This window comes from Malaclemys terrapin, chromosome 10, assembly GCF_027887155.1.
Source record: "Malaclemys terrapin pileata isolate rMalTer1 chromosome 10, rMalTer1.hap1, whole genome shotgun sequence".
NCBI classification, from domain to species: domain Eukaryota; kingdom Metazoa; phylum Chordata; order Testudines; family Emydidae; genus Malaclemys; species Malaclemys terrapin.
Genome location: NC_071514.1, coordinates 8612344 through 8628249, shown reverse-complemented (window position 1 = coordinate 8628249; position 15906 = coordinate 8612344). Strand labels below are relative to the sequence as shown.

General features: G+C 41.3%; 1 protein-coding gene across 8 annotated transcripts in view; it reads left to right on the top strand.

Annotated features, from left to right (window-relative positions):
- MEF2A (myocyte enhancer factor 2A) overlaps positions 1-15906 on the top strand; it is a 145024-nt gene that overhangs the window by 25597 nt on the left and 103521 nt on the right. The window contains exon 1 of one of the 8 annotated variants that reach the window (XM_054041385.1): positions 6567-6688. The exons of the other annotated variants lie outside the window; for them this stretch is intronic. The gene's annotated coding sequence lies outside the window, so the exon portion shown is untranslated. Of the gene's footprint in view, positions 1-6566; positions 6689-15906 lie in introns of those variants that run through there. 8 annotated transcript variants of the gene reach the window in all.

Genomic DNA, 15906 nt, shown 5'->3' with positions numbered 1-15906 from the left:
ACGAGTTATATTCATAGTTTCCCCACCACTTACCAGCAAAGACTTCCCCTTCTGTGTTAATACTTGGCAAATAAGATACCTTATCTGGTCTAATAGTGTCATCATTCTGTGATGAAGTGACAAGAAATGCTATACACAGGCACACATTCTGCTTCTGTTTATGTAGTAATTACTGACAAATGTTTCACTCTGGAAAATCTATGCATTTTTTTTTTTTTTTGGTGGGTGCAGGGGCACTGCATAATCTCTGCAAAGGAATATTTGTGGGAAAATTGTCTTCTATTTGTATAAAGGTTTTTCTCTGCAACTAAATTCTTATGAAGAAGAGAAGTTGTAATGTTGATGTGAACACTTAGTTTTAGAGGTAAAAAAGGTTGTAGTCAGCATATCCAGGAATGTAGGTTTTAAGTAAAGAAAAAATTAGGTAACAAACATAATAACTAAAATAAAACTGCTAGAATTAAAACATAGAATTAGTTTTCTTCATTTTGTAAGGTAAAGGTGAGATACTGTACATCAGGGGTCGGCAACGTTTGGTACGCGGCTCCCCAGGGTAAGCACCCTGGTGGGCTGGGCCAGTTTATTTACCTGCTGACGTGGCAGGTTCGGCCAATCGCAGCCCCCACTGGCCGCGGTTTGCCGTCCTGGGCCAATGGGGGCGGCGGGAAGCCGCAGCCAGCACATCCCTTGCCCGCGCCGCTTCTCGCCGCCCCATTGGCCCGGGACAGCAAACCGCGGCCAGTGGGAGCCGCGATCGGCTGAACCTGCCACGTCAGCAGGTAAATAAAGTGGCCCGGCCCGCCAGGGTGCTTACCCTGGCGAGCCGTGTGCCAAACGTTGCCGACCCCTGCTGTACATTTTGGTTCAAGGGACATTGGGTTCTTAGATAACACCAAACTAGTATTCATCGCTGCAGACTGATTAAGGAATAATTTGACAGCTTCTCAGTGAACTAATTGGGAGTATATTCTATAAGTGCAATAGTTGCCCATCTGCACCTCTCCCACCTTTCTGGTCTGTCTCAAGGCATACAAAACAGGAGTTGGGCCTTTTGTTCTCACCTGACTTGAGGGTGAAATCTTGCAATTCCTCCATTCCTAGACGAGGACCCAAGTACACGGTGTTGTGTGTACAATTCACTTATCACCCTACAGAACTGAGTGGGGTTTCAGGCACATACCTTATGTGACCGGTGATATTGACCAAAACCTTACTTAAATATGTTATTTAATTGGCACAAAGCATTAGAGAAGAAGGGACTGTAAAATAACAAACAGGCGATGTGCCTATTTAGTCTAATCTAATCTTACACTTCACTAAAAGCTAAATTAGATAGACTTTCCTCTTCGGGCTTATCTACATACACAGTGCTGTAGTCTGTACCAGAGGGTTCTAAATTTTAGTTAGCAGTAATATGTCACACCCTAATTGGCCCACATGAACCCTCCTGGCAAACACTAAAATGTTTCCTAGCATGCATTAATGTAGTCCCCTTTCACAATGCTACATTAATGTGCACTATGAAACGTCTTAGTGCATGCCAGGAGGGTCCATGTGGGTGTGACATACTAGTGTGACATGCCCTCAAATTACATGCTCCCTGCCCCCAGGCATCGGGGCTAAAAACTTTTTTTTCATTTTTTTTAAATGAAACCTGAGAATCTCAACACCATTCTAGCATCTGGATATTTAAGAAAAGCTACAAATATCATGAGACTCTTGATACAGTTGTGATGAGTGGCTAGACTTTTGTGTTGCCAATAGAGTTGTCAAATTATTTAAAAAATTAATTGTGAGATTTAAAAATATCAGTTTTTGTCGCCCTGTTAAAAATAATAGAATACCATTTATTTAAATATTTTTGGATGTTTCTACATTTTCAAATATATTGACTTCAGGTACAACACAGAATAAAAGTGTACAGTGCTCCCTTTATTACTTTTTATTACAAATATTTGCACTGTAAAAAGATAAACAAAAGAAATAGTATTTTTCAATTCCTCATACAAGTACTATAGTGCAATCTCTTAATCCTGAAAGTGCAATTTACAGATGTAGAATTTTTTTTACATAACTGCACTCAAAAATAAAAGTGTAAAACTTTAGCGCCTACAAGCCCACTCAGTCCTAATTCTTGTTCAGCCAATCGCTAAGACAACAAGTTTGTTTACATATACAGGATATAAATGCTGCCTGCTTCTTATTTATAATGTCACCTGAAAGTAAGTGCTGGTGTTCACATGGCACTATTGTAACTGGCGTTGCAAGGCATTTATGTGCCAGATATGCTAAACCAGGAATTGGCAACCTTTGGCACGTGGCTCGTCAGGGAAAGCCACTGGCTGGCCGGGCCTGTTTGTTTACCTGCAGCGTCCGCAGGTTTGGTCGATCGCAGCTCCCACTGGCCGCGGTTCGCCATGCCAGGCCAATGGGGGCTGCGGGAAGCGGTGGCCAGCACATCCCTCAGCCCGTGCCGCTTTCCACAGCCCCCATTAGCCTAGGACAGCAAACTGCGGCCAGTGGGAGCTGCGATCGGCCAAACCCATGGATGCTGCAGGTAAACAAACTCTCTTGGCCTGCCAGGGGCCGCGTGCCAAAGGTTGCTGATCCCTGTGCTAAACATTGGACTTGTAAGCTCTAAAGTTTTACATTGTTTTGTTTTTGAGTGCAAAATCTACATTTGTAAATTGCACTTTCACAATAGAGATTGCACTACAGTACTTGTATGAGGCAAATTGAAAAATCCTATTTCTTTTGTTTATCTTTTTTACAGTGCAAATATTTGTAATAAAAATAATATAAAATTAGCACTGTATGCTTTGTATTGTGTTTTTCTACATTTTCAAATACACCCAAAATATTTATAATACATTTAAATTGTTATTCTATTATTAACAGTGTGATTAAAACTGCAATTAATTGTTTTGAATTAATTGCTTGAGGTAACTGAGATTGACAGCCATAGTTGCCAGTGTTTCTTTTTCTTTTACACTTTAAATTTTTTGTAAGTGCCAATTACATGTCTCCTGCAGTTCTAACTAATCACAATTTTATTTGATACTCTGCAGAGAGAAATGTTATGTACGTTTTCTGCTTTCAAAGAAGTGTAATAAGATTAAAGGTTTATATATCTCAAATTTACCAAAACTCCACTGTGAATACCATACTGACCAATTTACAAATGTTAACCAGTTTACTGAGTAATAGTGAGAATCAGGAGTGGCAGAAGTGCTCTAAGAGTGAGTGGGGGGGCCATAGGCGCCTGAACTGTGGTCCCCTGTGCTGCCCCTTGCTCCGAGACTCTGCTCCCACACTGCCTCTTCCCCCCGAGACTACCCCCTGCTCATTTCTCTCCACCCCTTCTCCCTGTTGCATGCCCTTACAGACAGTAAAAAGTGGGAGGACCCTGATCTTCTCTTGTTCCGGTGCCCCTGGTCAGAAGTGACATCAATATTTTATCTGTGGTTTTTAAATCACTTGTGCTGTGGAAAAAGTTTTGTCAATTGGTAACAGGTTTAAAAACCTGATGATTATATCAGCACACTCCTGTGATCACACCATTTGGCGTACAGTAGCAGGGTTCTACTTGTATTTGATCACAACATTCAGATTAATGAAGACAGACACAGGGATGGATTTAAGTATCAAACTGCAACTTTATTAACACTTGGGAGGAGTGCTATATGCCCTCCTCCAACTCCCCTTCCCCCCCTGGCCTTGTGTGTCTCATACCAGGCATTTAACTAGGTGTAGTCAAGGCTTCCACCATATAACTCATGGTAGACCCTCCTTAGTCTGCCCCTTGAACTCAGCTCTAATGAATCCTCTGCTCTTGCAAGAGGGGAGGTAAAGGTTTCCAGAAAAGAGACCTCTAACTGAAGACTATCTCTCTTTTTGCTACAGTCTCAAAGACCAGTGAAATCCTGGGTCTCATTTACTACTTTTTAGCCTATATCTGCAGTGGAAACTGGCAGCAAATTGTGAGCAACCAAAGAACCATAAAAGCCTGGGAAGGGTTTAGATTGATGCGGGGGAGGGAGGCACGCTGGCCAACCAACTCTCCTGTTCCCCCCCACACTTTACCAATGGGAAGTGGAGTGCCCAAGGAGGAGTTAGGGCCCAGCCCTGACATTTTCAGGCATGTGCTCTCCCCCTCTCTTTTGGGCTCTTCATTCCCCTGCCAGTTTGACCAACATAACTTTCTCTTTCTCTGCCCCTCCTTTTCCATTGAGATTGGGTGGGGGATTTTCCCACTGAACTATTTGCAAGTCAGAGTTGTCAGATTTTGGTGCTCCATGTTATTTTGTAGCTCCACTGCCTATATCCCTCCCAGTTCCATGGTAAGCCATTGCGTTTTCTGCCTGCATTTTTCATGGCATTGGTTCGTAATGAGTTGAAGGATACAAATGCTGCATTTATAAGTCAATAATAAGCTCCATTAAGTTTCTTCTACCTTCAGAAAGGATCCTGTCTTCATCAAATTCTTCAGCTGTGCTAGAGCCCCTCAACTTTTCTAGAAGGTTGCAAGGCCAGTAGGTTTTTCTCCCTCCTCCTCCATAAGTAAGCATTCCTGGTTCTAAGTAACCTTACACAGACAGTTGCTTTCTATTCGGATCTCTTAAAGACAAGTACAGATTGAATAGTTCTTTGGGTCCTTGTTTAACAGCAATTCTTAGAAGTCTTCTTTCAGGGGTTCTCATGGTCTCTTTTCATCTTCTTCCACCTACCAAAATAGAACTGAAAATATTGTCCCTTTTCTTTAGGTCCCAATGCACATCCTATTCTTTTGGAACATCACTGCAAGATGTATTCCAAGAGTCCCAAGCACACTTTAATCCTGAGGAGCATGGTTGTTATCAAAGTATTTAGGATGAGGTTTAGATTTATTTTTTCCAATTAATATAGCCAAATCATAGCACTCGTCTCAATTAATTTGACATGAAAGGTTCTTCACAATAAAAGTATGAACAACATTTTGGAATGCTACATTGACTGAATGTGTGCAAGTACTCTTATGGTGTACTTGGTCATAGCTGATTGCAGTAAAAACAAACAAAAAAAAACCTTTAAAAAAAATCATCCTTCCTAAAGTGTATGTATGTAAAGAAAGATATCCCTGAAGTAGGACATGCTAGATAGGAAGCTCTGGGAAGCTTCATCTAGCACACCTGCTGCAACAATAAATATTTTACCAAAGCCATTCTGGCATGAATGAGCAATGTGCAGAGGAACCTGATTTAGCTCCATTCTGTATGAGTGCTTCCCAGTAGTAGGCTTTGTATGATGCATCTAAATTGTGTTAGCTTAGTCCAGTAATACAAAACTTCTAAGGCAATGGGGAGAGTGGGCAGAGCTACGTAACACTATAAAGGGATGGGATGGATAAGAACAGTTTCTTGCACTAAGCTGGAGTTAAATTTTGTTATGCATCTATGCTGAATGGCAATGCCTGCATTTTAACTGTAGATAATTGAAGAGGGTTAGCCCAGTATTTCAAAGTAAATACAGTATATTCAAAGGATCTGCATATTTTGTGGAGGGAGACGGAAACTTTTTTTTTTTTTTTTAATACCAAAAAATAGTGACAGCAGTAATAAAGCAGCTGAACATGTCAGGCCCTAGTCATACTGTCCCTTCTAGGCTCTGTCTTTGCTGATGCAGGTGAAATTGAAGACTGGGGCATTGGTATCTCAGCTGTTGCCGGCTACCCGTCATCATTCATTGCTTCAGCTGCTATAGTTCTTCAAACCAGCATGTAGAAGAGAGAAGGGAGTGCAGTCTCCTCCAGGCCAGGAGCAGTCCGCAGTGTCTCATTCTTTATTTCAAAACATATTCACAACAGTTGAGCTTTATTGCAGGCCAGAGGACATGAGCGGGGAGATAGCTCTGAGAAGATTCTTACTGTGTGTTTGTATAGAAACTCTGTATTTTATAATTGGCTGTGATTCATCTTCTAGCTACATGTTCATATGTTATCAGAAAGCTTGGGATTTAAAGATATGGCTGGAGTAGATAAAATACACTGTAAAAATACAATTGAAGTCTGGATTTTAGTGTATAGAAATCACTTTTCCTGCATGCATGTGTGTAAATATAATTTTTTTCTTACACTTTGTGTGCCTGTAATGCCATGTGGTATCTTCACTTCTGCTAAATTATCATCCAATTTGTTTTTTCAGGTTGACTCAAATGGCACTTATTACTAAAGTAGACTATGGTAATTTAGGAAATTTAAAACAAAACTTATCAGATATCAGACTTTTTTTGAATTGCAGTGTCCTTGGGGTTGTTGATGTGCCCTGTGCCTCCCATGTGAAAGCTTAAAGGGTTGAACATCTGTGATCGTTCCTTAGTTCTTTCTTACCACCTGTTGCAACAAGATGAGGCCCAGCGAAAGCATCAAAGATCTTAGATTGGTTGTTTCACATTTGGTGATTTCTGTCTTCACGCTCTTTCTCTAAGGGAAGTTCCAAAGAAGGAAGAAAAAAATCAGTTGACATTCCCACTCTGCGCCCTCCACCCCTTCTGGTATAGTGGGGTGAAGCACTTTGCGTCAAGTGTCCCACCTTCTGATGAAGTCCAAACCCTCAGGGTTCAAACCATGCCTGTCCTGCAATGGACTGATCACCTCCCTCAGGGATGGACACAGCAGAAGCCTCTTCTGCCTAAGAGAGAGCCACATTCCCAGGTAAGTTGTCTGTGTGCAGGTCCTTCACTGCTAGGACCCACAAGGTCAGGGACATGCAGTTCAATTTACGTCTACTTGAGCAGTCCATGTAGGTCACTTCAGACTCAGTCATTGGTTACAACCAGAGTGAGGCCAGGTAACCTAGCATCAATCAGCGCTTCTTTGAGCACTCTTCACACTCCAGGATTGGGCAGTGGAAAGAACACAAAGATGACATTGCCAGAGTCAGCACTGATTATACTGACCATTTCAATATCTGCAAAGTCTCCGGTGCCTAGACACAGCTTTGGTGCTGGTAGTTCTGGCTCTGACCATGCCAGCTCCTCTCCTGATTGCCCCAACTCAGGCACTAAAGCTGGCACCTATGTCTGCCTGTAAATGGGATACTGATTCTTGTAGCCATTGTGAGTATAAGTGTATCTTTGAGACCAAGGGGAACTCTCAGAGAGAGAGAGAGAGAGAGAGACTGGGCAGCACTATAAGGACAAAGCAGCTAAGAAATCAGGCATAACAAAAAGCCAGACACTGAATTTGATACTGATGCCCATGTCTAAGAGGCATCCATATCACCGCCAGTATCACAGAAGCAGCCAGCATGGACCTGTTCTGAATTCTGTACAATCCCTTGATGCTGCGCTTCAGAAAGATGTATTCCTCCTTCCCTCCTCTCTGGCGTCAAGCGGGGAACCCTCTCCCTTGCCATTGAATAAAGAACCCAATGAGGTTGTCAGGGAGCCCCACTTCAGAGTGTCAACCCAATGAGCATGGAGCAATGAATGGCACTAGGGCAGCCAGCCACAACCTGGCCAATACCCATACAATATACCAACTTGTCCATACTGGCCTTACTGGGGACAGTACTTTCATGTGTCAAGGAGCAGATCACCTTCCCACATGTCCAGAAAAAAGAAACAATCACACTTCCTGGTCGCTTTGTTGGCTAGACTAGCCACACTAGAACAGGAGATAATAGAGGGACAATGATCCCCCCCATCTTCCCTAAGAAATACTCCTTATCACTAGGCAAAGCAGCATCACCAGCACCCACCCTCCAGCCATCAAGAGATGACTTTAAAATAGTGGTCTCCAAACTTTTTACCTTATCCCCCCCCCCCCCCCGTCCTCACCTCCCCATTCCCCGGAGCTGGAGCCGGGAGCAGGGCCGCAGCCCCAGGAGGGGGGGATCTGGACCGGGGTAAGGGGGCCAAGACTGGGGCCATGGCTGGGGGTGGGACCAAGGTTGGGGCCCCCTAGTACAGGGCTGGGTGGCGCTCCCTTCCTGCCCCTCTAGGAGGATTGGCCCGGGCCCCAGCGGCACCCCCCAGAACGTTCCTCCATGCCCCCCTAGCGGAGCGCGCCCCACAGTTTGGGGACCTCTGCTTTAAAGCCTTCCAGGACATCATGTCCTGAATTGCGGAGAACCTGAACATTGAGACTCCTTTTGTACAGGATAAGTCTCATTTGATATTCTGAGTTCAATGTCATCAGTCAGAATCACTGTCCCGATTAAAGAAGGGATCCTAGAACCAAACCGAAGGGCTACTGCAAACCCCAGCCACTATTTCCTTCCTCCTCCAAATAATTAGAGAAAAGGCATTGGGTGCTGCTGAAAGCTTTTGAAAACTTGTATTCCCACCCAAGCCCAGAGTTTTGCATTGTCTCTGTAGCACAAGAGGAGTTCCCTTATTGGACTCTGACTTCTAAGGACAAGGGACCCAAAGAAGTTAGACTTGTGTCTTCAAAAGACTCTTTGTAGCTTTGGGTGGTGAACTACCAAGTACAGTTACTTCTTGTGAGAGAGAGTAACCCACTTGCAAAAGTTCAGCAGGGTGGCAGGGATGAAATGAAAAACATCATCAGGGAAGGGGGCAACTGTCATGAAAACATCACTGCAGGTGGCATGGGTGCTGTGATCCGGCTGCAAAGTTGATTGCCATTGCCATGACAAGCGTTGTGGCTGCAGGCATCTGGCATATCACATGAAGTAGAGGCCACAATAAAGGACTTGATTTTTCAGGGAATGGAGCTCTTCAGCCAGAGTACAAAAGAAGTGCTCCAATCCTTCAAGAATTCAAGGGCCATGTTAAGGTCCTTTGGGATTTACGTGCTATTTCCCTGCTGAACGTCTTCTATCAACCCCAGCTAGAGCAGAAGATACCTTATTCCCAGACCTAAAGCCAGACTATCAGCAGCAGAAGACTGCTAGGTACTCCAGGATACACCCTCTTCTGCGTCCTTGGCTCACCCAGCTCCTTCTCAGAGGCAGCAGATTTGATAGAGTTTCAAGTGCCACAGCAGAGCCCATCTAAAGCCCATTCTTCAGGAATCACCTTGCTTCATTCCATCAGGCCTGGGTTGCTATCACAACCAGCAAAGGAGCATTAGATATCATTATCCATGGCTACCCTTTAGACTTCCATTCCACCTACCTGCCCTTCTTTCCCATCCCTTTTCAGGGACTCGTCTCACAAGAGCCTGTAAAATAAATGGAAGTGACCTCATTGCTTTATCTGAGAGCTGTAGAAGAGATACTGTGGGAATGAAGAATAGAGGAAGAGCCTTCTACTCCTTACTACTTTCTCCAGAAGAGGAAAGGGGGTCTTGGTCATATCCTAGACCTGAGGAGACTGAACAAATACATATTTTGCTTCAGATTCAGGATGGTAATACTTAACCTCTGCCATTCCATCTTTCCAGGCTGAAGATTAATTTGTGTCTCTCTACTTGCAAGATGCATACTTCCCTGTAGCCTTCTATCTGACCTATAAGGAGTACCTAAGATTCACAGTGGGACCCAACCATTACCAATACAAGGTACTGCCATATGAACTCTCCACAGCACAGTGAGTCTTCACAAAATGCCTAGCAGTGGTAGCAACACACCTCAGAAGAAAAAGGCATTCATGTTTACCATTGCACCAATGATTGTCTGATTAAGGGCAATTCCCAACAGGAGGCTGCAGTACACCTAAAATTTGCCTTCTTCCTGTTCTTTCAGCTGGGTCTATTAGTGAACTACAAAAAATACTCTAATCCCATTACAGCAATAGAGTTTATGGGAGTCCTGATCAAATCTGGTTTGGCAAGAGCATACCTCCCTGAAAACAGGTTCTTATGGCAGTCATTGGTTTGCAGGATAGAATCAAATCAGAGTAAGACTGTATGGATGTTTCTGGAGTTCCTTGTCTATATGTTGGTGTGTGTATATGTGACACCACTTGCCAGACTTCACCTACAACCACTCCAACTCTGACTCAGTTCAATCTGTTCCCCAGCAATGAAGCAGGTGAACAAGAAGGTAATGATCCTACCACGTGTTGCCACACAATTTAGCTACTGGAAGAATTTTGGAAATGTGTGTGGAGGGGTTCCATTCTCTACTCCATCCCTGATTAAAATTCTTTATTATGGGTGGATCAGGTTCAGGTTGGGGCCCCCACTTGGACTATCTACAAATGTAAGAGGACATAGGGCTCCACATCAATGTTGTGGAGCTCAGAGCTGTCAGGCCACCCTGCATAGTATTCCTACCTGTTCTTTAAAACTATAGTGCGGAGTCTTATGTGCATCACAGAGATGTCATCTACATAAGTGTGCACCTTCTTGCTTATTTCTCTCTCCTCTGTCTGGGAGCCATCAGGCTCTGGACATGGTGTCACCAACACAGGATGACCTCTGATGGCTCTTCACCTCTTGGATGTCAGCAAAAACCTGGTGGATTTCCTAAGTAGTCAGTTACTTCTCAGGAATGGTCATTGTGGAAATCCATCATAAAGCTGATATTCCTACTTTGGGGGACCCCAGGAATAGACATGTTTGCCTCCAGTGTCAATGCCAAGGGCTTGAACTCTTGTTCCAGAGATGGTGTAAGTCTGGGCTCATTACTGGACACCTTCCTTGCAGTGGTCTCAAGGCCTCTCGTATGCCTTTCCACTGATTCCCCAAGATGATTTCCAAAATCATGTGACAAGTCTTTGATCGTTCTCGTAGCTCCATACTGGCCAAGGCACCTTTTGGCCAATGGAACTACTACTTCTCCCTACAGTGTCCAGACCTGATCTCACAACACCATGGCCAGCCAGATACTCCATCCAGACTTGAAGTCAGTGAACCTGATGGCATGGTTGTTGGCTGGTTGAGTGCCACAGATGGATATTGCTTCCTGCAGGTCCAGAAAATTCTGATAGATGCTTTTCTGCTCTGTATCAGACTAACATATTCATCTGAATGGAGAAGTTCTTGATACGGACAGCCCATCATGGTCTGGACTGGTCCAGGCCTCATTGCTACAGATCCTTGTCTACATATTGCATTTAAAACAGGGTGGCCTCTTATTCAGCTCTATTAAGGTCCACTTCACGGTGATTTCAACTTGCCATCCACCGGTACAATTATGTTTGGTCTTCTCTCACCTTATAGTATCAAAGTTGCTTAAAGAGCTGTTATGCACCCACTAGTCAGAGGTCCCTGCCTGGGACCTCAGTCTATTTCTTCTGAGACCTTTGGAGCTTCCATTCAAACCTCTGTCAAACTGCCCCCTGTACCACCTCCCTCCGAATACAGTGTTCCTAGTGGTTATTACAGCGGCCTGAAGAGTGAGTGTGCTTCAGGTGCCTATGATTGACAACATTCCATAGGAACAAGACTGTTGCAACCTCACCCGAGTTTTATTCCTAAGGTGCGTTAAGGTTCCTAAGGTGGTCTCAGAATTTCACCTGAACCAGTCAGTCAAGCTGCCTGTTGTCTTCCTACAGCCACACTCTGCACAAGGAGGAAAGAAATTACATGTATCCATGTACTTGGCTTTATTACGTAATTGTTCAGCCTATTGCCCCATATGTTTATTGCTATATCCAAGTGTTCTGAAGTTCAAGGCATCTTCTTACATTGTGTTAGCCATTTCAATATCCTCTGTATTTTGCTTTGCAGTCAGTTGGCTAGTGTATCTGTCACACCAAACATCAAGGTTCACTCCACCAGAATTCAAGTGATATAGTCAGCCTGTTTCAGAAATGTGCCAGTTTCCAAGATCTTCAAGGTGAGAATGTGGTGTAATTTGCTCACTTTTGTCAAGCATTGTGTTGGATTTAGTGGCTAGAGCAGATGCCAAATTTGGAAGAACAGTACTTCAACTTCTGTTCAGTTGATGCAGCTGAAATTCCTCATTCTCATCATCCTGAGGGGATGCTGTTTACTCATCTACAGTGGGATCCACACTGACACATACTCAAAGAACAAACAGTAACTGTAGTTCTTTGAAATGTTATCCCTGTGGATCCCACGCCAACCCATTCTCTATCCCTGCTTTCAAGAGGTCTCAACTACCATGGGCTTCAAATGGTGAGGGAATTGAGCAAGGTTCACAGCCATTCCCATGCTCTCAGTAGGGAGCAGGAGGAGACACGGAGTGCATGCACAGTTCTGATGGATTTTGCTATTCAAAAAAAATCTGAACTCTCACATGAGGTACATACACATCTACAGTGTACATCTACATCTTCTCCACATTGTCTACAACATCTCAAAAAACCAGTTACTGTAGGGTAAGTAGCTATTCTTTTTCCACATAATATACACTTAAGATTAGCGTAGTAGTTATACAGACTGTTCTCTTGGGCCTGAAATATAATTTAAAATAATGTGACAGGTCTCCTTAAAATGGAGATTAAAGCTGGTATGGAATCATACTCTATGCTCAGTTTCTTTGATGGACTTATTAGACCAAAAATAAAGTGCTCTCTCTCATTAGAACTATCATCTGGAAGATTCATTTGATTCATGTAATCAAGAGAAAGTTTATGAAAGTTAATTGTAATGTTCTTGAATGCCAAGATGTGTAGACTTTTAGCAGAAAGAATTTTGTAAGAACTCTTTAATGATGGTGAAGTTTTGTTAATAATGTAAAAAGTGATAATGGCTACCTATCCTTGGATTTTTTTTCTGAATTTCCGTGCAAAAACAAGTCACCCCTTTTTTTCCCCCCTTAGGGTCTAAGAACGTCTTTAATATGCAAAATTGTAAAATAAACCTTTAGAGATTTTTTTTTTTTTTTTCAGAAAAATAAGATGCTTGTCTATTTTCCTCTTCTTCAGCTAGCTGTTTTAAACTGTTAATATGTATTCCCCATGTTTTTTCTCCTTTCCCTTAACTTTGCGGGGGTGTATTAGAGGTTACAATCAAGAGTACAAAAGAATTTCAGATATTCACCTGTAACTATATTTAGCAAAACGAGAGTTGAAGTTACTTTGTTTCTTTCTGTTATAGTGAAATAAATTCTTGTTTAAATCATTTTAAAATTGAGGTTGTCCATAGCAAAACAAATACTTTAAATAAAATATGTCACTGTATACGGTATACCCTAGTGGGTGCAATAAAAGAGGCTAGTTAAGTGTTGCATCTCAAATAAGTTCATAAGAATAATATTGCTTCTAAATGATGAAATTAAACAGACGGAAATTAGAAGCATCTCTTGCAGTATTGTTAATAGGAATATCCTTAGTTATCGATGCAAAGATGGATATTTAAGCTGATGTTACAGAAATCAGTTCAAAAATGGGTAATCTCATAGGCCCCCATTCTGTAAATATGCATGTACTTAAGTTTACTACCATAAATAATACTATTGAAATCAGTGAGACTGTTCACAGTAGTATAGTTAAGCATATGTAAGTATTTGTATGATTGAGCCCATAGTTTGCACTTTCAGAGCAGTTTTTATATGAAGATCTCAAAACACATTACAAGTCAACTGCAATTTAGGTATCCCCATTTTTATGGATGGGTTGAAATGACTTGCTTAATGGCACATGGGAAATTGGAGTTATAAGATATATCGAAGAGTTCTGGTTTCCAGACCTGTGCTCTAACGATCGGACATCCACTTGTCATGAAGAGAAAAAATGTTTGTTGGAAGTTGAGATGTTCCGAGATACTTAATTACATTTTCTGGGAAGAAGAGTCCACTTTAAAAAGGAATATCATATTCACCTATCTTTTATTCAGAATTTTGATTAACTTCTACATGAAGTTTGAACAGAATTATTTTTGTAGACATAAAACCCACAACAATATTAAATTGATGCCTGTTACTATAAAACGTAATTGTTTGAAAGAGACACATTTGTAGAATGCATCCTTTAAGAAAGGAAAAAGTATATCATATATAGTTACGTTCTGGCTATAAACATATTCACGTTACAAATCATTGTGTATTTTAATTCATTCTCATTAAAATCAAATTGATTATGCTCCTGCGACGCAGTTCATTATAAAGGTGGTTAAAAGCAGTTTTGAGTTTAATCAGAGGACTGCCTCCAATCTTTAGAAACATGCAAGCATATTGTATTTGGAATTAAAAGCTTACTTTAAAATAATATCTTACTGAGTAAAACTTTCAGTTGTGTATAAAATTTCAGTAAATTGAGCTAGACAGATCAAAAACTTTCCCCCCATAAATTTTAGGGGAAAAAATTGTAATACGTTGCTAAACTGAGGCCAGGTTTCTAAATGTAACTAAGTACTTACACTTTAGACAGAAATGGAGACTTTCTTTTTAACAGAGCAACAGAGGGTCCTGTGGCACCTTTAAGACTAACAGAAGTCTGATGAAGTGGGCATCTTGCGTCTGAAGTGGGCATTCACCCACGAAAGCTTATGCTCCGATACTTCTGTTAGTCTTAAAGGTGCCAAAGGACCCTCTGTTGCTTTTTACAGATTCAGACTAACACGGCTACCCCTCTGATTTTTAACAGTTATTCAATCAGTTTTCTTTCTGATGTTTGTTTGTATACATAAAATATATCAGATCTATACGAACTGTCAAAATTGGTTTCTGCATAATACAAGCAAACTGAAAAGTTTTACACCATGTTGCAACACCCAAATGTCATTTAGTAACATAAACAAGTCAGTTAAATCATCAAAAACAATGGTCTTAGAAATGCTGCTAGCCTGTGGCATCTTGTTTTCCCTCTGCCAGGTCTTGCAGATGCTGGCCTGTGGTCACTCCAACCAGCCTTTCATCACTCTATGCTACATGGTTTCTAATCCATTTATTAGTCTTTTAGTCATCTTTCAGATGTATAGGTTTTAAGTAATAAGATAATTCCATTACTTATTGCTTTGACCTGATTGGAGCATGTTGCTTGCTCCTCTGTTTTAGAAAATTGCTTTTAAAAATCGTGAGTGGTGGGTGTATTTAATCCCTTTGTGCATTAAATAATACCATGCTATGAAAATGTTTGATATTGAAACAAACCCTTTATTTGTAAATGACAAACACACAACTTTATTTAACCTAACAAGGTAATGTGAATTAAAAATAAGTTGCTATTTGTCAAACTGTTTCTAGCGTTTAGTACTTTTAGTAAATTGTAGTACTTTATATCTTTGTTTTTAAATAGATTGAACTCTGGGTCAAAGTGATCTTATATGTGATAAATGTAGTAATTTAAAAACAAATAATTGAATCCTATCAGTCAAGGTTTTCCCATATAAAAGATTATACAGTGGTTTTTTCCATTTGTATTAAAGCTAAAGTTTGTAAAATGGATATATAATTTTCACGTTCCTCCTGCATTTCATTTACATGATTTGCTCAGAGAGACTTTTCTCATACAACTTCAAAGTGAGGAAAAAAGTTGAAATAAAAAGTTGAGAATGTTATTTTACTTTCTAAAAATTTCGTTCAAACATGCTAAGGCAGAAAAGGACGCTAACGTTTTATTTTCGACTTTGAAGGTTGGAGTGCTGCAATAGATCACTGACCAAATCCAGATGAAAGAATAAATGGGAACTGGAAATTCATTCTAGATCTTGCAAGTGAAGTGCTAATGACGGCCTGAATGTCAGTGTCATTTTAAGTAGAGCACTTAGGGTGTGGTTAAAAGCAACAAAAAGTCCTGTGGCACCTTATAGACTAATAGATGTATTGGAGCATAAGCTTTCGTGGGTGAATACCCACTTCGTGGTTGTTGCTGTATAAGACACCAAGGAAGACACAGCTTTTGCCCAGATTATTTTAAGTATTAACTATCTTTTTTAACTGTAATTTTAATTAGAAATATTGTTTAATGCTTTTGAGTTATTTAAGAACTAACTCTTGGCAATGCAACAGAGTTAGTATAAATACATTTAGAAGCTTTTTGAACTGCTCTGCATAGAAGTAACTCCCTAAACTCATCAACATGACCCCCTATTCTTGCCATATTAAGTCCCTC